Source organism: Galleria mellonella, unplaced genomic scaffold (genome assembly GCF_026898425.1).
Source record: "Galleria mellonella isolate WM207_F2 unplaced genomic scaffold, CSIRO_AGI_GalMel_v1 utg746, whole genome shotgun sequence".
Taxonomy (NCBI): domain Eukaryota; kingdom Metazoa; phylum Arthropoda; class Insecta; order Lepidoptera; family Pyralidae; genus Galleria; species Galleria mellonella.
In genome coordinates, this window is record NW_026442148.1 from 1,844,566 (window position 1) to 1,870,673 (window position 26,108).

Consider the following 26,108-nt stretch of genomic DNA (forward strand, 5'->3'; position numbering starts at 1 on the left):
AAAAAATTAAAATTTTAATTTATCAGAGAAAGTAATACAAAATTATAATTGCATAACAGTTTCAGAGCCGCTGCCCGCCCATTACAGCGGAGTTTGAACTATTCGAATCGAGGATTACTATTGGTCAATATTCTACGAGCACATTGCACGCGCAAGCCGTACATTTTACTTTCAAGCGCTTCCATAATATTGTAGCGGCATTTTAGCCAATTCAAAATAATGCTCCAAATTACTTGTTTAAAGAACTATAAATACGGAAATAAAAGTTATAATATTTATTAAAAGTAACGATTTACTAGTTATTAGAAGAATGAGTAGAATATATTTAAAAATAAAAGAAATAATTGTTGCACAGATTGTGTAGCGCTGCAGCTACTGTAAGCACGTAATACAGATCTGCCCTCAAACTATTTCTGTCATTGGTTCACTCACTACTTCATTCAAAATCGTATCAGTCTCATTTCAGCGTTCGTGTCGTTTATATGTATCTATTTGATAATACAACGGAATATTTTATTCTAATATTGGTTACATCCATTTGTAGATAAAGATTTGTGTTATTTGCTTTAAATAGTTGCATAAACACCGCGTGTGTACGGGACGTTCTATTTTTAAACAGTTCGCGAAAATGGCGGAATCCAGTGGTAAATTTTTACTAAGTGCCTGCCCATCGTCGTAATTTATCATAGCTGTATGAATTATATTTCGTCAAAGGTTCAAGGATAGTGGGTGAGTTTATTTAGTCTTTTTTTCCTGCTAAATATGAAACTGTTACGCTCATACTAGATTAGTGCTATTGACCTAATAGATATTTTTTTCCTTGAATCGTGTTTTTCATTATTCCAGGGTCACGTTCGCAAATTGAACTGAAAATGAGGAATAATGTTTGTTAATTAATCTGTGCTAAAGGGAAATATAATTAAAAAAGTGGAATCCGTAGAATGTAGGGGATTTTGTGTTTGGATAGGATTTTTTTTAATTTTTAAATATTATACTGTAACTCTAGAAGTAATTTAGTTTGCCTACGGTATTAAGCTAAAATGGAAGGGAGGGGTCAATTATCCGTCTATACAGCTCTCTCCTAATCCAGATAATTATTGGACGGAACTACAAAACAAAGTACGAATCTACTGAATGGATAAGTAGGTACCTACTTACCTAAGCGATGATCCCTTTGAGATATCCTACCAGATGTAGCTAGGTAAAAAAAGGATAGAAGTCCTTCATTAGTATAAAAAAATTAGGCTTAACTGTAGATTACCGTTCTTTATGGCAGTCTATGGGGGAGGCTTATGTTCAGCCGTGGACGAATAATGGCTGAAATGATGATAGATAGACCTATAGATAGTGTCCTTAGCCATACACCTCTAAAAAACAAACACTTTCATGCCGCCAGTCAAACTGTTTATAATTACTCTTCACCATCCAAAGGTCGCCGGAAAGGGTGGTTACCGATAAGGCCGCCCTTTGTTTTCTCAATGTAATCTTTTCATCTTGTAATTGTTTGTATTTATAAGTTTACTAATATAATCTTTTGGGGAAAACAATATAGAGTATCTATCTATGTCTGTGTCTATGACCACAGAGCAATTAATATCTACGTTATTTAAAAGTCGACACTGCTCTTGTATTTATGAAATTAGAATAAAAATCTATGTAACCATCTTTTCTACCAAAAATATCGATGTTGATAGGTACCTTAAAACCTACTTTACAGCGCAAAATTTTTAAATTCAATAGACTGGTAGATATTATTTTTTTAATGGGTAATGAAAGTCTTAGCCATACCTGTGCTATCAGTATACACTGGCGGGAAACCAGTGAATGATGATTGATAGTTGATGAAATCGGATTAGTTGGCACATCGTAACGAATTCAGGAGGAATTTACCACGATGTTTGGGGGGGGGGGTGGAAGTCTTCTCGACAGGGGTCTAATCTCTCATTACTAACAATTCTGTATTTCCCATTATATAAGTTTCATTTAATAAGTTATTTTCAGTAAGGATGACCTTCTTGGATACCGTTGTGGTCAGTTCTGATGAATTCATCATGATGTGCCAACTGAACTGTCTGCAGCTTCACCTCACTGTTAGGTTTTAATGGATGATAATAGAATGAAAGCCCCGTCTGCGCTAACGGTCTATGCTGGCGGGGCACCAGTGAAGGACAAAAGCAGTCCAGTTAGCCCATCGTTACGAAATCCATGAAATTTAACCACGATAGTTTATAGGGGAAACCGCGTGGAGGTCGACTTGACAGGGTATATTGCTAGCAATGGGACTGGTAGTCCGCATTACTAACAATCCCTTCCCCTCAACCTCATTGTTAGGTATATTGCCAGCATAGACAGGGCTACCATCCTATTTTCATTCATAAAAAAAAGTGGGCTAAAAATTAACACTCAAAATGAATGGATAAATCAAATCTGTAACTGGACCTAACCTGACAAGGACAGAAGTATATCTGTCACTGTCACACATTTTTCCATCAAATCCTGTGTAACATTGTTTGAATGTTTCCTTTCTGTGGGCGCGCTGGGTATGCGAGGAATGAGCGTGTAAGGGGTCCCTTGCTTTTATTTTAGATACAGTAATTTTATTATTGTTGTATTTATATTTGCAACCTTATTACCAGGAGTTTGATTCTATAATTCTGTAGCTAACAATTTTCATTTGAAACTGATTGAATTTGATAATTTTTTTATTCTAAATGTGTTATTGTGATACGTCTAGTTGAGTGTCCTACACTCCATTTGCATGTAAGGGGTCGCCACTTAATAGCAATTTGTAGATTATATACGGCATCAGAATGTATATCCTGTTGTTAATAATGGCGGACTTAAAGCCACAGTGCTAGCAATGTACCCTATTAGATCGACCTCCACGCGGTTCCCCCCAGAAACCATCGTGGTTACTTCTCGAGGAATTCGTCACGATGGGCTAACTGACCTGCTTTCATCGTCGCCTATCACTCCTCACTGGTGCCCCGCCATCGTATACCGATAGCGCAGGCGGGGTTACCATTCCATTTTCACCCGTTGAAAAAATCTAAAAACGTAATATTGTAAGACAAATCTATTGGTATTGTATAGTTAATACAGTACTTATTTATTATTGCATTTTTTACCTGAATAATTGTTGTTTTTTTTTCTATAATATAATTTTATTTTATGAAGTAATTATTATTATTATCTTTAATTAATGCTTTATTAATATATATATAATAAAACTGTAGAGGTCGGTTGTCTGTACATAGAAAAAAAAAACGCTAGAAACCGATTCAAGTGAAATAGAACATATCTAAATTTACGTGTTTTCAAAAAAATAAGCGAAACAGTATACTCTGTTATGTCCACGGTGCTGCTCATGTCTATAGGCGACGGTTACCACTTTCCATCAGGTGGGCCGTCAGCTTGTTTGCCATTCTAAGTTGTATAAAAAAAAGAAAATACAAATTTAATGTATTAATTAAGGATAGTGAACAACACTACATTTCCGGGGGGAAAGGGATTGTTAGTAATGGAGACAGAATCCTATTGCCAGTAATATACCCAACCAGGTCGACCTCCTCGCGGTTCCCACTGAAAACTCATGGTTAATTCCTGATGAATTCATCATGATGGGCTAACTGGCCTGTTTTCATTCTCATCTATCACCCTTCACTGGTGCTCCGCCAGCGTATCCCGTTAGCGCAGGCGGGGTTACCATGCCATTTTCACACATCAAAAAAAATCAATATGTCGATACCAATTAACAAGGTTACGTAATGCTTAAGCTACCGAAGTTAACACAAACCCAAACACGATCCACATATGAATACAAATAATGTTCTTTTCAGACAAATCCGGATGTCGGGCTTACATCTGCCGTCTACAGACTAGAGTGTAGGGTGAGCATTCGTTATAAATGTTTTTAGGACAGTCCTTTTATTATATTTATATAGCAAAATTATATTTAATTCATTACTATTATTAAAAATTTATTTATTTATTTAACTCCTTATTGCACCAAAACAAAAATATACATTGACATATAAACAATTCAAGTGAAATACAATAGCATGGAGTACAGGTTAAAATATACATATAAAGGTACAAAAGGCGGTCTTACCGTCATTTTATTTATTAATTTTATAACTATAATAGTAGTATCTCTTTTAATAAATGAATCATTTCAGCCATTATTCGTCCACTGCTGGACATAAGCCTCCCCCATAGACACCACTAGAGCCACCTGCATCCACTGACTCCCTGCAATGCATTTCAGGTCGTCACTCCATCTAGTGGAGGTCGTCCTACACTGCATTTGCCCGTACGAGGTCGTCACTCGAGAACCTTTCTTCCCCATCGGTTATCGGTTCTCCGAGCTAAATGACCAGCCCATTGCCACTTCAGCTTGCTTATCTTTCGAACTATGTCGGTTTTTTTTGTGGGTGACAATAGTATGGTATCCCCGCCTGCACTGATGGGATTCTCAGTCTCCATTACTAACAATCCCTTTCCCCCCTTATCGTTGAATTAGTCACGATGGGCCAACTTATCTGCCTTTTTATCCTTACCAATTATCCGTCACTGGTGCCCCGCCAGCGTATACTGTTACTGCAAGCGGGGTTACCACCCCATTACCCCAAAGGTGGACTAAAAAATGCTATTATCATTAAGTCCGCCTTTAGTACCTTATATTGGTCAATAAAGTTACTTAAAAAAATAAAAGTCCTTAATTAAAAAAAAAAACAATATGAATAACCTCGCAGAATCCGAAACCATGGTCACCGTAAGTCTAAAATAAACCCATGCACACATCTGCTGAGCACGTGGTGTGCGACAATGGTGTGCCAGGGGTGTATAGACGACGGCCATGGGAACATGGGAATGCGGGCATTCAATGCTCGCTAATTGTTGAATGGGGGTCAGGGGATGGCGCAGATGGGGAAGAGGGGGGGGGGGAGTTGCTTTAAAATTTCTAGTCGATTTATTGACTAACGATAGTGGTTTTTTTGAAGTCATTTTTTAAATGCATTCTTCTAGTTGAACGTTATTCAAGTAATTTCCAAATTATTACATGGTGACGTCATCAGTTTTGGTTTACAAAATTGTTGTTTTTTTTTTTTTAATATATAACGAGAAAAAGAAATATTTTTATTCAAGTGAACTGTTATTTTAACCATTTTTCAATAGTAATATCTTTTAATACTACCGCCCAACATAGAAATGCAATTTGAGGTGAAAAGAACGGGCAAACAACTTGGATGTTGCTTTGTAAAAAATAATGATATTGTATTGCAAAAAGAATCATTAAAATCGCGTAATATAGTAGCAAAAAAAAAATCAAGACGAATTAAAAAACTCATTCTTTTCATTAATCGCTTGAAAATAAACCAATTAAAATTTTTTTTATACAATTTAGAATGCCAAACTGATGCCCCATCTGATAGGAAGTGGTAACCGTCGCCTATAGACACGAGCAGTACCGTGGACATAACAGAGTATACTGTTTCGCCCATGATACCCCCTCCCCCCATGCGTTGTCATTCCTGAGGACTCAGGTGTTATTCCTCTGTACCCATGTACCCAGTAAATTCACTGCCATATCTCAAACTCATATGCCTTCAAACCGAAACACTTTAAATACATACTCGTAACACATCTTTTTTATAATGCAGTATTGTTACTGGCCGCATATAAAACGGGTCTAATAGATTTGAGAACGTTAATAAGATAATATGGAACACCTAGGGACTCCTCCCGCACCGTAATGGACCCGGTATTGATCCTGTAACAGCGTGATGTGGCGCAAATTGGCGGGTAGAGGCGGCGGGCGCGCCTATGTTTGTTTGTAACATTTAATTTTTCGTATGTTTATTTATTTATTATATACTAGCGACCCGCCCCGGATTCGCACGGGTGCACATTACATCACATCACATTAGAATTCTCTAAATTTATCAGTGTTTCTCTACTATATATACTACTTACCAGAGGGAGACTTTGTACAAAAGTCGATTGCTTGGGTACCTCTGTCCCATTCGTGTTTCAATCGTGAAGCAATTATGTTTGCATGGCTGTGTTTCGGTTTGAACGCATTGGGGGTATCATGTGCGAAACAGTATACTCTGTTATGTCCATGGTACTGCTCATGTCTATAGGCGACGGTTACCACTTTCCATCAGGTGGACCGTCAGCTTGTTTGCCATTCTAAGTTATATAAAAAAAAACAAGTAGGCAAAGACCCAACATCCACACAGCTATATTTGTATTGCCAGATAAAGACCACAATTCATACAGCCAACAGATTAATTCTCTACAACTGGCCAGCCACAATTGACGATAGCAAATATGTTTACACATTTACATTGTTAAATAAAGATTATGATATATCCCTACTAATATTATAAATGTGAAAGTGTGTTTGTTTGTTACCTTATAGCGCCTTAACCGATCATTATGAAATTTGATATATACGTACTACAAATATGATATGAAGAAGGATATAGGTTACTTTTTATCCCGGTTACGCGGACGAAGTAGCAGGTAACAGATAGTGTTACATAAAAATAAATGGTCGAGGAATGGGCAGCATCGTACCTTTAAAATACTTCCAAAGTCTAACTGCAGTTGCCAACCCACCTGCTTAGTATAGCAATTACTGGTAAAACCCCTCAAGTTGAAGGTCTGTGTTCAGCAGTGGACAGTTAACGCCTAATACAATGACGATGATGACATAATATATATATATATATATATATATATATATATATATATATATATATATATATATATATATATATATATATATATATATATATATATATATCGAATCAAATAGACAAAGACCCGACATCCATACAGCTATATTTTGTCGCGCGACAAAGACCACAGTACATACAGCTATCACAAATACATTCCCTATAACTGGCCAGTTACATCCGATTTCTCCCCCATTTCCTACCGTACCACCAATATTTAGTTTAACATTTATTATTTTATTCTAAGAAAACAACAGTCGTCCCTCTTAAAAATATCACCAAAACCTAACTGCAGTTGTCAACCCGCTTGTCAAACGTGGCAACTACTAGCAGAATACCCCAAATAGAGGCCCATGTTCAGCAGTGGACAGTTAACGGCTGATTTAATAATATTAGTGAGAGATCATATTACAATGTCGGCCATTTTGTTATCTAACGATAGAACTATCTGCATACGAAGGCCAGCACTTATCAGTCAGTTAACGTTTACTTTTTAAATCGTAATCATATCGTAAAGATATTAATTGTGTGTATGTGTTTTTATATGTTTTTTTTTTTTATTTCAATGACGTATTTACATACTGCCTAAATAGGAAGTATTCTTTATCTATAATATAGATGTACATATGTTACTTGATCTTTGACATGACTAAATAATTAATGATTATGTTTCATAGATAAGAACAGACTTCAATTATATTGAAGTCGATTATTTAGAATTAAAAACTAAACCAGTGAATCGATTTTTATGAAATTTCTACTTATGTAAACCCCCCCCCCCCCCCCCCTTATAGGGGGAAAAGGATTGTTAGTAATGGGGTCCAGCCCCATTGCTAACAGGATATCGACTATTAGGTTGACCTCGACTCCCTGGAAACCGGGAGGAAAGGGATTGTTAGTAATGGAGACTGAGAATCCCATTGCTAGCAATATACCCAACCAGGTCGACTTCCACGCGGTTCCCCCTGGAAACTATCATGGTTAATTTTTTTGATGTATGAAAATGGTATGGTAACCCCGCCTGCGCTAACGGTATACGCTGACGGAGCACCAGTGAAGGGTGATAGATGAGAATGAAAACAGGCCAGTTAGCCTATCATGATGAATTCATCAGGAATTAACCATGATAGTTTCCATTACTAACAATCCCTTTCCCCCCTCAGGTGCACACGTACTGTATTGGTTACACGGACGGAGTCGCCGGTAATAACTAGTATTCATATAAATCATCGAATGATGTCATATACCCCACGCCCAGACTCCCGCTGTAAGCGTGCAACACTATTTAGGGTTCCGTAGGCGATGATTTGATTATCATGACCCATTTTTTAAAGGATGGCAAGTACATACAGCTCATAAGTACATATTAATGAATAGAAGATAGATAGATAGATGACCTTTACCATTATTAAAAAAATAAAAAATTAAAACAACAAAAAGAAAAAAGAAAAACAATTAATGTTGCTGGTTGCTGGAGCCGCCTCAGCTGTTGCTATATATGTATAGCTCCAGCGAGATGTACCTATACATTTATAGCTCTGCTAAAAGCTTCAATCTTTCGTTCATTATTTAGTTATGTATACAAATACATACACACTTATATACACACACAAACATACACCAACACACGCGCACACACAAACACACACCACCAGAAGGAGACTTTGTACAAAAGTCGATTGCTTGGCCACCTCTGTCCCATTCGTGTTTCAACCGTGAAGCAGTCGTATTTGCATGGCTGTGTTTCGATTTGAAGGGTGGGATATGGCGTGAATGTACTGGGTACAGAGGAATAACACCTGAGTCCTCAGGAATGGCAACGCATGGGGGGTGTCATAGGCGAAACAGTATACTCTGTTATGTCCACGGTACTGCTCATGTTAATAGACGACGGTTACCACTTTCCATCAGGTGGCCCGTCAGCTTGTTTACCATTTTAAGTTGTATATAAAAAAACACACCCATGCACACACACACTCATACACACACACACAGAGAGAGAGAGAGAAAGAGAGAGAAATACCGATGAACTACAATTTCGTAGATACCTTTTTAAATATTTAAATTTGAAGGTACAAAAAATTTATAATGTACCAACACGGGTGAAATTTTTATTTCTTGCAAGAATAATTGTAATAGTTGATTTTTAATTGAGCACGCATTTGTCCGGTCGACCTCCGCGCGTTTCGCCTGGAAACCGTCGTGGTTTTATTCTTGATGAAATTGGTTACGATTCTCAGACTTGTACTTGGCCAGTGTATACCGATAGCACTAGCGGTGTTGCCATCTTTTTCTTCTTTTTTCTTCCTTTAAAAAAACCTATTGGTACCTTGAGGTCTATAGCTACTTGCTAAAGGATTTTTGAACCTGAAACAAACCGTTTGGTACTAACACCCTTCTCTTAAGGAATTATTAATACTACGAACTAGAGTCCCATTACTAGCAATATGCCCTGTCAGGTCGACCTCCACGTGGTTCCCCTTGGAAAGCATCACCTATTACCTCTTACTTTTCATCCTCACCTATTACCCCTTACTGGTGCCCCGCCAGTGTATACTGTTAGCGCAGACGGGGTTAGCATTCCATTGTCATCTTTAAAAAAAAACCCTTCTATATAATAGTGGCCAGTAGTAATTTAATGGGTAGTAACGCCAAATATTTTCACGCGTACGGAACCCAATTGGCTCGCCTCCAGCTCACCCTTGTCTGTAATTCGATCTGCATAGTGCTCCGCTGTGTTGCGTTACAGCTAACGTGCGCGCTTGCAAAATATAATCTCGGGAAGTCAAAGGAATTCGCCTATGCAGCCAACAGATCGTGTGTTCTTAATTTTTTTTTATCTGTTTAATGGCGATTGTTAATTGCCAGTATTAAGAACTATGAAGTGTTGATTGCTAAGAACAAGGAATTACATAGAAGCAGTGATAAAATTGTCACTTCATAGCAGGCTAGTGTATAGAAAATGTATACGGCCGTATAACCCTTCGTCAGTTATAAACCGATTTTAAAAAGTCTTTTTTGTATTAGAAATTAATATACTTCTTGCAGATTGTTCTCATAGAAATTTTATCAAAATCGGTTCAACAGTTTAGTTTTTAAATAAGAATAACTGATTCTGCCACAATTTAATTTGTTTTTTTTTTTAACAATTTCTTGTTCGTTCTTCTCAGCTGATTCGCAGCCTGAACTGAGCGGTAGATTCATAATAAAATGACTATATTAAAAAATGCTTAGATTTAAGTTTATTTGAAAAAAAAAATATGATTTTTTCAATCTTAATTTAATTATAACAAAAACAGGTTTGAAGGGTGGGATATGGCGTGAATTTACTGGGTACAGAGGAATAACATCTGAGTCCTCAGGAATGGCAACGCATGGGGGGTATCATGGGCGAAACAGTATACTCTGTTATGTCCATGGTACTGCTCATGTCTATAGGCGACGGTTACCACTTTCCATCAGGTGGACCGCCAGCTTGTTTGCCATTCTAAGTTGTATAAAAAAAAAAGAAAATTCAATAATCATTCATTCATTCTTATTAAAGCAACCGGCGACTGTTCCATATAATAACAATAATAATTCATAACATAACCCTACCGTATTTGAACTACATTATTTAAATTTGGAACAATACATGTGCGCATGTGTGTGATTAATTACTCGCACAGTTGCTAAATATTACGTCATTATATAGTGCTCTAGTGTTTAGAGTTAATTTGACTGTGTGAGTGATTAATGTAAACGTATACGCAGCCGCTAGGGTTGCCGCACGTGGAATTGTACCTTTGGAGAAATAAGCTTATTGTTCGTCACAAGGAGTGAATATGTTTGCTTGACGACCCTTTGTGAATGGCGAAGGTGGGGACCATAGAGGGATTGTTAATAATGGGGTCTAATTGCCCCCTTTGTAAGCAATACGTCCTATCAGGTCGACCTCCCCGTGGTTTCCTTGGAAACGAATGTTGTTGATTCTTGTTTAATTAGTCATGATTGGCCAACTGGCCTGCTTTCGTCGCCTATCCTGGTCATCCCTTCACTGGTACTCCGCCAGCGTATCCCATTAGCGCAGGCGGGGTTACCATACCATTTTCACCCATAAAAAAAACCAACGAACCGGAATAACAAAACCCTTCTACATCGAGGGGAAAGGGATTGTTAGTAATGGAGACTAAAAATCCCATTGCTAGCAATATACCCAACCAGGTCGACCTCTACGCGGTTCCCTCTGGAAACTGTCATGATTAATTCTTCATGATGAATTCATCATGATTGGCTAACTGGCCTGTTTTCATTCTCATCTATCACCCTTCACTGGTGCTCCGCCAGCGTATCCCATTAGCGCAGGCGGGGTTACCATACCATTTTCACCCATCTAAAAAAAAACCTCCTACATCGGAAGTCGGTTAAAAATATAATAATTATAAAAAAAAAATAACGTATATAGAATACACCCCCATTGGAATATATACAATAGGTATTCGATACTCTATTCTCAAAGTAGTCGAGAGCGAACATCCTCAAGTGTCGACCATTGTGATTACGCCATTCAAAATTCACAATGGCGCTCGAAATTTGGCGGCAAATCGCTACAACTAATACAGCCGCGTCATCCAAAATTGTATAGGAGTCCGCGGGGAACGCAAAAATATTGATGGTATTTAGGTATTTTAAATTCACTAATGTACCTTTTTAATCATTGAAACTCCGTCTCAATCTATACTTATAATAAATCTGTAGAGAGGTCAATTCTGTACATGAAATATATTACCAAAATAACTATCAGGCGGTGATTAGTAATCGATGCTGATGCCAAAAATGCAATCAGTAAAATTTTTGTCTCTGTCTCCTTGTATGTTCGTTATAGAAACAAAAACTACTCGACGGATTTTAACGAAACTTGGTACAATTATTCTTCATACTCCTGGGCAGGTTATAGTATACTTTTCATCACGCTACGATCAATAGGAGCAGAGCAGTGAAGGGAAATGTTGGGGAAAAGGGAGAAGTTACGTCCATGTTTAAGCTTCCGTCGCGTGTGCAGCCTTAATGGCCACTTTTTAAAATGTAAAAATGTCCACCCGTGCGACGCCGGGACAGGCCGCTAATATTTTGAAATTGTATAAACTAACTCTTACACGCGACTCCGTCTTTTTCACCGGGATAGATAGATAGATACTCTTTATTGTTTCCTCTAAAAGTTTTTTTTTAATGGATGATAATGGAATGGTAACCTCACCTGCGCTATCGGTATACACTGGCGGAGCATCAGTGAGGGATGATAGGTGAGGATGAAAAGACAGGTCAGTTAGCCTATCGTGATGAATACACCAGGAATTCAGCACGATGGTTTCTAGGGGGACCACGTGGAGGTCGACCTGACAGTATATCGATAGCAATGGCGACTAACCTCCCCATTACTAACAATCAATTCCCCCTTGAAAGGGATTGATGTTAATTAGGTACAAAGGGGGGAAAGAGATTGTTAGTGATAGAGACTGAGAATTCTATTGCTAGCAATATACCTCCTCGCGGTTCCCCCTGGAAACTATCATGGTTAATTCCTGATGAATTCATCATGACGGGCTAACTGGCCTGTTTTCATTCTCATCTATCACCCTTCACTGGTGCTCCGCCAGCGTATCCCTTAGCGCAGGCGAGGTTACCGTACCATTTTCACCCATCAAGAAAAAAATTAGGTACAAAGAGCAAACGATGTCAGTCGACTTAAAAATGGAGGCACTCAATTCGGTTGTATTTTTTTTATCTCTCCTACATACAGACTGATTCCATATAATTTATCAAAATCGGTTCAGTAATTTAGTTTTTAATTCAAAATGGTTTTTTCACAATTGAAGTCGGTTTTCTTTTTGTGGAACTAAATCTTAAATTATGTTGCCGTTTAAAAAGACGTAGTCTATCTGGAATGCACAAAACGAATGTATCGATAGACACGCTATCGCTACCGCAAATCTATCAGTAGATTTATTATCGATTGAAACTCGATACAAACACGATCCGAGTGAGAATTAAACGAGAAACGGTAGTAAGAGCCATGGGTTTTAATGGATTGATTTTTTTTAGGTTATTGATTCGCGATGTTTTTAGGTTAATATGTCTGTTATCTATATGTATACGTGTAAGTGGTATGTATATCCATCTGTGTTTACGTATCTATTATATTTTAGCATTTCGCTCGCTATTTTACGCGCGTTGTTTTAAAAAATGGATGGATTGTCATGATAAAATTAACGTCAGATTTTAAATTGTAATGAGTCTCTGTCACTCCCTGTCGAGGGTTTTCCAAGAGACTACAGCATGGGGTTTTTTTTGATGGGTAAAAATGGTATGGTAACCCCGCCTGCGGCTAACGGGATACGCTGGCGGAGCACCAGTGAAGGGTGATAGGTGAGAATGAAAACAGGCCAGTTAGTTCATCATGATGAATTCATCAGGAATTAACCACGATTGTTTCCAGGGGGAACCGCGAGGAGGTCGACCTGGTTGGGTATATTGCTAGCAATAGGATTCTCAATCTCCATTACTAACAATCCTTTTCCCCAATCCCTTTACCCTCAATAAGGGGATAAAGAGATTCCTTTAAGTCGAAACGCGCACATGACACTCCTGGTCTTGCGGTGGGGGGGGGGGGAGGGATTATTAGTAATGGGGAGGTTAGTCCCCATTACTGTCAATGTACTCTAACAGGTCGATCTCCACACGGTTTCCTCTGGAAACTGTCATGACTAATTTATCGTTGAATTCATCACGTTGGACTAACTGACCTGCCTTTTCATCCTCACCTATCACCTCTCACTGGTCCCTCGCCGGTGTATACCGATAGCACAGGCGGGGTTACCATGCCATTTTCACCCATTAAGAAAAAACCCCTAGTGTTGCAGGCGTCCAATGGCTGCAGTGACCGTTTACCATCAGACTGGCTGTATGCTTGTTTGCGACCTCTGTAGTATAAAAATCGTTATATTTTACACTGTTTTTAAATATTATGAGAATTTATACAAACCATATTTCACACATGTTCAACGCCTCAAAGGTCACCAGTACAGCGTTCAGGTCAATTCGGCGTCCACCCCTCAGTGCGAGATATTTTTACATACATTTCCTGATAACAATAATCATTGGCAGTAGACAAACAATATTCGACCTAACATTTAATAGCGCAAAGTATAAATCACAATAAGTTCATCGAACAAGTCCGCTTCCTCCAAGAATCACTGCCCCCAACTGCCGAATCAATTGGCATTCTTATCTTTGCCGTTCAATAATGAACGTTACGCCGATGATAATAGAGTCTAAATTTGTATAACATTATATTGGCCACTACTATTTGCCCGCCGATATTGTGTAATTCGCTTGTCGAACTCGAAGCAGCTGCGTCTATTTCACAATGGCCCTTTATTTCGCGTGCACAATAGTTCGGGCTTTTTTCGGAAGCGTTCCGATCCAGATATTGTTTTGCGAAACGGGAATTTTTTGCTTATTTTTTTTTTTACTATAGTACCCTGTAATGTTTCTCATGAGAGAACTGGTCGTTAGAGTAGCGGCTTCGCACGGTTTTTTTTTTTTTTAATAAAATACAGTTATTTTTTTTTTTATTATGTACCATAATATCACTGCTGAACATAGGTTTATCCCATGAGGGGAGTTTTGTCAGTAGTTGCCAAGCTTGGCAGGCGGGTTGGCAACTGCAATTTGGAAAGGGATTGTTATTAATGAGATTTAACAGTCCCGTTGCTAGCCGGATCTATTGGCTGTCAGGCCGACCTCTACATAGTTCCCCTGGACTATAGTGGTTACTTGTTCAGTTAGTCACTATGGGCCAACTGTTCTGCCTTCATCCGCACCTGTCACCCTTCACTGGTACCCAGCCAGTGTATACCGAGAGCGCAGGCGGGGTTACCATTCCATTATCATGCATTAAAAAAATGATTTTTGGTTATGTTTTAAGAGGGACGTTGCTGCCCATTCCTCGCCCGTTAAGTTTCCTTAGCTGCCTCTTTCGACACCCACGGGAATAGTCAATGATATTTCTTGATAATGTAGCTTTTTTAAGTTTTTTTTTTTAATCATTGAAGCATTTTTTGAGTTTATGAGGGATATCATGGGCGAAACAGTATACTCTGTTATGTGTGTATGTTTGCATGGCTGTGTTTCGGTTTGAAGGGTGGGATATGTTGTGAATTTACAGGGTACAGAGGAATAACACCTGAGTACTCAGGAATGGCAACGCATGGGGGGTATCATGGACGAAACAGTATACTCTGTTATGTCCATGGTACTGCTCATGTGTATAGGCGACGGTTACCATTTTCCATTAGGTGGGTCGTCGGCTTTGCCATTCTAAGTTGTATAAAAAAAAATTTCAATCATTCAATTATAAAATCTTATAATACGAATAGGTAGGCATTTTATGTCTATATAAGTGAATGTTTGTATGAGGATAACTTTATTGCTGGTTATTTTTCCTTGTATGTATGGTAATCATACATTTTATATAAATACATGTCGACATAGTTCTTTGATTAGAACAACATTTTTATCAAATTGTTTTTAAAATTAAATTCGATTGACGCAATAATTTTAGTAAATAGTTGCGTCAATCGAATATATAACTAAAATATATAGGTATTTAGCAATATATTTTAGTTGCAATATCTAGTAATTTATTTATTTTTATTTATTTATTTATTTTACACTTTATTGCACCAAATAAAAAGAGAAATAACAAATACAGTAAATATTAATGAGAAGTGATACAAGAGGCGGCCTTATCGCTGAGCAATCTCTTCCACACAACCTTTGGGTAGAGGACATTGGGAAAAAGACAAAGAGTAGGTGGCGCACTATTATATAAATATTATCATATACAAACATATATAGATACATACATATATACATACATATATATATATATATATATATATATATATATATATATATATATATATATATATATATATATATATATATATATATATATATATATATATATATATATATATATATATAGATACTGGTCCAATGACGAATATGTTAAAAGTCTGTTAATAATTTTTTTTTTTAATATTTATTTATTTAACTCTTTATTGCACCATAAATAAAAATGTGCAATGACAAGTGAATAATTCAAGTGAAATACAGTAACATAACATAAATACAGATTGTTAAATATAAAATATACCACATTATTATTATGGTAATAACTAATGGTGTTAAATATTAAAATTAAATTTTCCAGCAGAATTCGTTTATGTGTTATAAAATTGGATGTTTGTAAAACATTTATTATTATTTAACTCTTTATTGCACCATAAATAAAAATGTGCAATGACAAGTGAATAATTCAAGTGAAATACAGTAACATAAATACAGATTGAAATATACACATAAAGGTACAAAAGGCGGTCTTATCGCTAGGGCGATTTCTTACAGACAACCTTTGGTTAAAGGAGAACAGATAGAAGTAGGCAGGTGGCGCAAGATTGAATTAATAATAATAAATTTAGGATAACAGGGGGGAAAGGGATTGTTAGTAATGGAGACTAAGAATCCCATTGCTAGCAATATACCCAACCAGGTCGAAATCCTCGCGGTTCCCCCTGGAAACTATCATGGTTAATTCCTGATGAATTCATCATGACGGGCTAACTGGCCTGTTTTCATTCTCATCTATCACCCTTCACTGGTGCTCCGCCAGCGTATCCCGTTAGCGCAGGCGGGGTTGCCAATTACCATGCCATTTTCACACATCAAAAAAAAATATATATCCTATATTTTTTTTTTTATTTGACACAGACTTTATAACATATACGACAATAAATATCCGACCGATATGGGTGATATCGAATTGGGTGATGACCTTTTACCCACCATCAATGTCCAGAGAAACCCAAAATATAGATATCGGATCGGTATCCATGTTACTCAAGCCTAGTGACGAATATGTCACGAATAGCAACTGTATTTGCGTGGCCGTGTTTCGGTTTGACGTGCGGTATACACTGGCGGGGCACCAGTGAGGGATGATAGGTGAGGATGAAAAGGCAGGTCAATTAGCCCATTTTTATGAATTCAAGAATTAAACCATTCAAGAATTCAACCACGTGGAGGTCGCCTTAACGGTATATTGTTAGTAATCATATTACTAACAATCCCTTTCCCCCCAGTTGTAGAAGCCACCATTAGCATTCCCATGGCAGTCCCCATAATATCCTAGACTGCCTACCTACAACCATTGGTTGGCCGCAACACAGAGGTCGTTACGTAGTACTCGCTTTAGAATGTAATAGAATATCACCGCAAACTCATAGCTAGGGTTGTCAAATTTAATATTATGTATATATATATATATATATATATATATATATATATATTATTGCACTTGTAAATTACATTGTTAATCCATTTATAAATATTGTGAGCAAGCATGGACTTATCTCTGACAGAGATCTCTTCCAGTCGACCCAATACATTTGGAAAGCATGTCGCTAGCGGGCAGCTGAAGTGTATATTGATTATATATAAACAGATATACATATCATACCATCAGGCTTTGGTTATGTTTCAAAAGGGACGCTGCTGCCCATCCCTCGACAATGAACTTTCCTTAGTCGCCTCTGACGACATCCACGGTAAAGGAAGCGGTGGCACATTCTATGTCGTGACCTATACGGCAATATTATTAATGTTCCTTAAATTAAATTTCGAATATAAGTTGGCAACCCTGACAGGGGGCGACCGTTCCCGAATATTTCCAACATGGCGGCGGCCGCGTAACGAGTGTGGACAAACAATTGACCCCAATTCGAGCTAATGGCACGCGGAACGTTTGGTGATACTGTTTGAGCCGATCATACTGTGGGATAGCTTCACGATTAGTATTCATTTACATGCAAAATGTATGTGTGTAATGTGAGATAGCCGTGTGGTCCCACCCTAGAATAGGCCACCCCTTCCTTTCCCGTGGGTGTCGTAAAAGGCGACTAAGGGAAGGCTAGGTATGGGCAGCAGCGTCTCTCCGGCCAAGCGTGCCAGCTACTGGCAAAACCTCTAAGGGAGGCTTATGTCCAACAGTGGACAGTTAAAGAGTGATGTGTTGATGATGATGATGATTGGTAACGTAATACCATAATATAGTCGCGTAAATAGTTCAAAACAAATTGAAAACTCTTTTTTCGGTGCTTAAAAAAACAATTATGCCCAGAGAAATCCAATAAATTTACTATAATAGCTATGAAATCAAGTTTCTATCACGGAAGATGTAGTGACGTTTTTTTTTATACCAAGGTGGCGAACAAGCGTACTTGCAGTCTAATGGTAAACGGTCACTATAGCTTATGGATTGCAACACTAGGTAAACATTAGACGTCAATAATTGATAAATTCTCAATATTTGTTAGAAATAAAAAAAGAAATACGGAAAATGAGATAATTTGTTCTTAACCGAAGAAGATAAACTGAAAATATAATTTACTAAAAACAAGGCAGAATGGCCTATGTTCGTAACCTCTTCGAAAGTATAAAAGGAAAGAAAAAAAGAACAATAATTCGCTAACAAAATGTTCGACTCGCTTTCTGTGCAATCATCTGTGGACAACATTTCACAAACGATGCTAGTGACGTCTCGGATCGAACTTCAGACATATCACCCTGAACGACCAATAGAGCGCCGATATCTCGATCGGATACCTTATCGAGATCCTGTTTTCGATTTCTACTCGATTCTTCGATTGCAACTCGATTCCCCCGAGTTATTACCAATGTTTGGACTGTACAGTTTACTCGGTACATATTATGGTACGATTATTTATTTAGTTGTATTATTAGATTGTTATGTTTATTCTTACTCTAGATTCGAATTATTTTCAACTAGCTTTGTATATTCCGCGGGTTTGCTCACGTGAATTAATATACAGGATTAGATAGCACCCTTTTTTATTTTCACAGATCTTTTTTCACTAAGTAATATTATTTGAAAAGCGACACAAAATTTTAATCCTTTCATATTTAGCATAGTGCATCCAGCTGTTATGTTGGTAGGAGGAAGTCTAAATTTAACTTTAAAGATATATTAATGTATTAATATAGGATACGGTATACTAAATTTCATTCAATTGTATTCAACCATTTTGATTATATGTCTCAAGAACGAGTCAGTTCTAAATCGATTTGGAAAATTCTTTTTTTTTTTTATCTAAACAGATTACACTTACAGACTGATCCTATAGAAATTACATCAAAATCGGTTTAGAAGTTTAGTTTATAAATTAAAATAACTACTTTTTTGTGGGACAGAATCTTCTTTATTTCTGATGTTGGTTCATAAAATATTGACGTTATAGTTTAAAAAAAAAAGTCATAATTCCATAAACTGACATTCAATCGTATTCCCGTAACAAAAAATTCAATATTTTAAATGTCGAACGGGAAGTGACGACGATAAAAACGATAGGAAGCGCTGACCCCGCGCAGCGATAACAGAGGCACGACAGAATATTCGAAATTCAAATTGCGACACCCGCCATCTCTGTAAACATGCCGCCGATCTGTTTTTTTTTAAGACACTAAGGCCTGCCTGTCTATTCACTTTTGTTTTTTTACATCTGTCAATAACTACGAAAGCTTTTTAATTTTCACGAAAGCTAGGTTTTTCTAATATGCTTATTTCCAAAAGATTCTTTTATTTCCTATATAGTTACTTTAAAAAAACTTATTTTGCAGAACAGTAAGTACCTTTTGTTGGAAAATATACACTTCAAAATAAGTTCTAAAGTTGTGAAAAATAAACGAAACTTCAATTCGGGCCTCAAGTTTGAATGTTTTGTAAAAAAAGTTCTGACATTGTTTCCTTGTTTTGAATACAATTTGAATGCGATTGCCCATGAAAAGGTAACGCGCTGGCAACAAACATTCATTTTTTATGTATTAATGCAAACTAAAGTAGATAATATATTTTTTTTTTAGAAAATCAACATTCATTTTGATCGACACGTGGCCCATTCCATTCAAATGTAAAGCAAAGAGGATCTTTGTAAAAAGTAACCTTATTATTAACAAATCTGAGATTACAATGAGGGGATTTGAAGAACATCGCACAATACTGGCCGTTTTATCGGTTACGGAATCGTTCCATATTTGAATTTCAAATTTAAATCAACTGTTCTAAATCGAACCAATGACAGTCACTGAGAAGGTAGAGACGTATTCAGTAGTTTTATTATTTGCTTGTTTTTTAACCATAGCCCGTTTAACGACTCGACCAATTCTCATGAAATTTTGCATAGGCCTAGATCACGTATTAGGCAATATGTCTCGATTACGTAAAAGAAGTTTCGACCGCGATTCAAAGTAAAATAATGCACTTGTTTTGTTCCAGATTTTCTGGAATATTTTTGAATTTTCTTTATAAAGCGGCTCCGACCTGCACAATCCATAATGCATTGTTATTGTTTTCTGCGTATGCATTGTAATATTTTTAAGCGATACAAGAAGGCAGCAATTTGTTTGTATTTTTTTTTTTTTTAAATCAACTTAACGTAATATTTTCGTCAATTCTAAACTCTAATCGATTTGGTAGTATTTTTTTATTTGTTACCTCAAAACATTTGGATAGTTCTCTTTTATTTGAAAGGATATACTTTCAGATCGATTACCTTAGATTTTTTTTTACAAAATCAATTCTGTGTATCAATTTTTGTGCAATATTAAGTTATTTCATTAATTCTTTTCACAATCGAGTATTTACTCATTGTGTTGGTCCCATAATAATTTAGTGAATAAAATTCTGAATTATCAGAGCTTGTACTACGGGTTTCGGGTAACATATGTATTTAATTAAGTACTTTTCTTTAATATATATTTTTTATATATAGATAAAGCCTAAACCAAATACAAACATTTGTCTTATGCGACAATCGAACTTACGACCATTTTTTTTTATACAACTTAGAATGACAAACAAGCTGACGGCCCACCTGATGGAAAGTGGTAACCGTCGCCTATAGACATGAGCAGTACCGTGGACATAACAGAGTATACTGTTTCGCCCATGATACCACCCATGCGTTGCCATTTCTGAGGACTCAGATGTTATTCCTCTGTACCCTGTAAATTCACGCCCTTCATACCGAAACACAGCCGTGCAAACACAACTGCTTCAAAGTAGAAACATGAATGTGACAGAGATGCCCAAGCAATCGACTTTTGTACAAAGTCTCCCATTGGAATGTGAGGCCGTGTGTTAAATTACTATTCGCTATACTACTAAGGTAATCATTTCTATCGTTGGGGACTAATTCTTCTAATCTCCATCCTTGGTCAACTCCTAAGAGCTGGAAAATAACGCCTTATTCACAGTGGACTGAAAACCTGTCCTAATGTCTTGGTGTACTCTGGAAAACGGTGGTTAAGTTCGTTAAAGTTTATCCCATCCCTTATATTTTAATTTGCCAATTCTAACGCAAACGCGGTCATTAGACTGAACATGGCGGCGTATGGCTCCCTTGCGGGACCGTAAACCACCGATAAACATATACAATCATTATAAACCTTAAATCAAATTAACTTAAGCCCAAATTATACCCCACAAGCGGTATGCGAATGTTGGCACAATTGCAAACTTCCATATGAAATCAATATAACACGTAGCTTGCTAATAATAAAGATTAAATTGCATAGTTACAATGAAATGTCAATATGGTATGTTGTACGCATGCGCGAGCGTCACACGAGGCGGGAACGAGCGCGATTGGCTGCATCCTGCCGCAAATTGAACGCCGCGGACGTCCGTCGCGAACGCGTTCCATATTTAAAAATTAAAATTGAAATTGGGTTCGATTGTTTAAGGGCTTGGCATTCACTATTTTTAATTAAATAAGCCTAACTAAAGACGAACTACTCTGGTATTGTTATTCTAATACTAGCCGTATTCCGCGGTTTCGCCCGCGTGAATCAGTACATAAAATATCCTATGTTAGGATATAACCTACCCGTGTACCAAATTTCATTCAAATCCGTTAAGTAGTTTTTGCGTAAAAAAAACAACAAATATCCATGGATACAAACAGTAATAGGATTTTCAAATTTATTTTATACTTACTAATATACAATTTAATAATTTCATACATAAATAATTATCAAATATTCACCGAAACAACTATTGGTGGGACATTTTGTTAACTGTAATGAAATTGCGGGTAATTGTAAAAAAAAAATGTATTGGAGTCCAGACAAGGTATATAATTGGTAATAAATGTTGTATTTAACGTGTGTATGTATGTGTGTATATGTATGTGTATATGTATATATATGTGTATGTGTATGTATGTATATATGTGAATGTATGTGTGTATATATATAATTATTTATAATTTATGTAAATATTTATTTAAATTTCTGTCTTGCACTACTACTGCCCACTCACTACTTCCTATGCCACTGCGTTAGGTTGACTGGAAGAAATCTCTTTTAGAGATAAGTCCGCCTTTGCTAACATTGTTATTAACTTATTGTTGTTACTGTATGTTTTTGTGCAATAAAGAATATATATATAATTAAAAAATAAAAAAAGTAACTACATATTCATTCTTGTAATGAATAATATTGTCTAAGTGATTCACACACACACACACATATACAAAGTTCATTAGTAGTGTTAAAATAAACTTACATAATTATAAATAAACCAAAGATAAAATGTTGATACATAACAGCTAATCTATGGTACAATTACTGTCATAAACAATTTACTAATTATGATGTAACTTGGAACACACGTAATGAGCAAAGAGCATTGATATATCTATTGAAATATTGAGACTTAGATATTAGGTATCGGTGATATCGGTATCGATAGCGATATCTATATATCGAGCTTCTCTGGACAGTGATGACGGGAAAAATGTCATCAACCATTTCGATATAGCCCACACCAGTCTGATATCTAGGTATATATACATTTAGATTGGGTGCTTCATTTCGATAACACATATTTAATATATCCATTATTAAGTCAATAAATAGATATTGAGACTACAATATATATTGCTATATATTCCACCCCTATTAGATATGTATTCATATGAAATGTGTTCATACAATAGATATAATTAGTCTCTGATCTTGACAGTCGAGCTGGCTAACGATAGTCTATTGACGCCAGTCTGTTACGATGCGTTGACTTTTGTTTCTGTCACACATACAAATCTCATCACTACTCGACAGTGTAACACTATGGCGTAATGCCAATAAACAACGAAACGAAATACACACAATGGCCGTCACTCGTGAACTCGCGCCTCAAAATATTCATTCACAATTCAAATTTGAATTTCGAATACGGTCGTTCCATTTTTGAAATTAGAGTTTTTAATTAAAAGGCTCGCTATTTCGACGATACGATCGCGCTTTGTCGTCGCTTCGCGGCCTCTTTATTTACCTTTTTCTTTTTTTTTTTTCGCGAGGCAAAGGCAAGGACCTGTAATTATGCCAGTATTTTTAAGCTTACGCAGATTTTTAAAGGAGGTATTTTAAATATTGTTTGCTCACTTATCATTTTGTTTGTTCTTTTTAATCGAGTTATTTTAATATTAATTAGAAGGTTTCTCTTGAAAGAATGTTTTATTGGGGGCCGAACTTTAAATTGCTCGGTGAAAAAAATAATAATTAAAAAAAATAATGTTGATTTAACTGATCAAAGCTTTCTACTTTTCCAGTTAACTGCATGAATATAATATTTTCAGCTTTTGTTACAATGTACAGTTTTGTACTAGATAATTATTTAATGTAAAAAAGTATATTATAGGAGGATATAATATTATATCCATTCTATTACAAACCTGTGTACGAATGAGTCTTTAATTTGTTGCATTGTTAAGTGATTCTATGAAATAATGTACTGTAAATCACAGTACAAAGGACACAATCACAGTCTGATAAAAGAAAAAATACAAGAATCGATAACACATGAGTGACAACCCTGGGCTGTCAACAATCCTTGGTGATATGGTGATGATGATGAATTTATTACTGTTATATTTTACTACGATCTGACAGAGTAATTTGTTGCATTATTACCTTTATGGTAGTTAGTATATTAAATCTTTTATTAGGTCTGTGCTCAATTGAATAGAAAAAAAAATAAACGACCATAGACACGAGACCGTACAGCACTACCACAACTAAAACCCCGACACAATGAAACCATCTGCTTGTATGCTTATTTTTGAAAATAGAATCTGTTTACAAAAACCGTTTTCTTTTGTTGGTCCGCAGATGTGAGCTGGGAACACACGTGCGTCGGCCGCCCAATGGCATTCTCGACTCTCGAACATGACTCGGGAACTCAACGCATACAGCCATAGCTGGGTATGTTCCTAATTTCTTAATTTAGCTAATAGTTACACACTGGGACAATGACGCCATGTTAATACGTCTCATGGCTCATTTATGGTTGGCAAAGCCATTAAAATGTTTGTGTCTCGTTTTAATAGCTAAATGATATGTTTTGTCTCGATTCTTTATAGTTTTTTCTTAATGGTGAATTTTGAAGGATATTTTGCCAAGCCAACACCAGATTTTAAGATAGACCTTCAGGAACACAACTGTGAAAATCGCATTCAATTTGGTGCAGTAATTTTTGCGTGATGTCAAAACAAACAGATCGACAGACAAAATTTTTAATAATATTATTTCTCGCTTTAAATTGCCCTTATAAAGACCTATCGCTTTATTTTCTTTTTAATATCTCCCATGTACAGACATTGTCTAGTAACTATTTCATTATTTTTTTGGTGGTTACCGTAGCCTTATATTTGACTTAAGAACTCCTCCTTTTTTCCTGTCGGTTAAAAAGTGTATAAATATCAACAGTTTGATTTGAACCCGCGCCCCTGTAAGGTCATCACACTGCCCCGTCCCCGCCGACTACTGACCTAGGGAGTGGCGTGAAACGAAAATGTAAAGTCAATAGATGTGCCAGCCCTACTTTCTTTTTTTTTTTTTTAATGGAATTGTAACCCGTCAACGCTACCGGTTTCAGTTAGGATATTAGTGGGTGACGTTTATTTTTAATTGTTGGTAATGGAATGGTAACCCCGCCTGCGCTGTCGGTATACCCTAACGGGGCACCAGTGAGGGGTGATAGGTGACGACGAAAAGGAAGGTCAGTTAGCCAATCGTGACGAATTCCACTAGAATTAATCACGATAGTTTCCAGGGGTAACCGCGTGGAGGTCGACCTGATAGGGTGTATTGCTAGTTATAGGGAAATCAGACCCCATTACTAACAATCCCTTTCCCCCCGATGGTGATGACTAGGTCGGTCCTACCTTCACCTATATGTCACTTCAATAACCCGTACATCTGTATAACGAACAGGCAAACGTCACCGGATAGCTTGTCGCCTATAAACCAGCAAATTGGACGACCCCCATTCTGGTTTATGGCGTAATTATACGTACGAAGTACACGGCACGTGGCGAAGGCGTACCTTTTAGTTTCGCTCGGTTAAATCGGACGATATGTTTGAATGTGTCAATCAATTGGTTTATTTATATCTGATTAGTGATACAGACAGAAGCCTTAGTGTATAATGGAAGAAGTGGAAACTCTTTGTCAAGAGGTAGAGGGCGCCACACTCACACAACTCAACAAACGAATAATAGACCCGACCATAGACAGTCAGCCGATGCCCAACAGTAGTAGTGTTTCTATGATAATTAAAAAAAAAACTTGGGTATCGAAATCCAAGTTTTTATTTTATACAACTTAGAATGGCAAACAAGCTGACGGCCCACCTGATGGAAAGTGGTAACCGTCGCCTATAGACATGAGCAGTACCATAAACATAACAGAGTATACGTTTCGCCCATGATACCCCCCATGCATTGCCATCCCTGAGGACTCGGGTGTTATTCCTCTGTACCGTGTAAATTCACTGCCATATCCTACCCTTCAAACCGAAACACAGCCATGCAAACACAACTGTTTTTATGGTTGAAACACGAATGGGACAGAGGTACAATCAAACCCAAAAATGGGTGTTTTTTTAATGGATGATAATGGAATGGTAACCCCGCCTGCGCTATCGGTATATACCGGTGTCAGTGAGGATGAAGCAGGTCAGTTCGCCCATCATGACGAATTTAACAAGAATTGTTCACGATGATTTCCAGGGGGAATCATGTAGAGGTCGACCTAATAGAGTATATTGCTAGTAATGGGGCTGTTAAACTCCATTGCTAACAATCCCTTCCCCCCCCCCCCCCCACTTATAGTATTAGTAAATATTGCAAACTGATAAATCAAAATCAAGAAATCTATAATTCAGCGCCATCTAGTTTGGTT

The 26,108-nt window shown here is 36.9% G+C and overlaps 1 long non-coding RNA gene across 3 annotated transcripts in view; it reads left to right on the forward strand.

The window, feature by feature from the left end:
- The first annotated feature begins 466 nt into the window (after positions 1 to 466).
- Positions 467 to 26,108, forward strand: part of LOC116413737 (uncharacterized) — a 47,975-nt gene continuing 22,333 nt past the window's right edge. For 2 of the 3 annotated variants that reach the window (XR_008253607.1, XR_008253605.1), the window contains exons 1-3: positions 467 to 729; positions 3,840 to 3,890; positions 24,036 to 24,128. This is a non-coding gene — a long non-coding RNA (uncharacterized LOC116413737). The remainder of the gene's footprint in view (positions 730 to 3,839; positions 3,891 to 24,035; positions 24,129 to 26,108) is intronic. The other variant, XR_008253606.1, reaches the window with a different exon arrangement.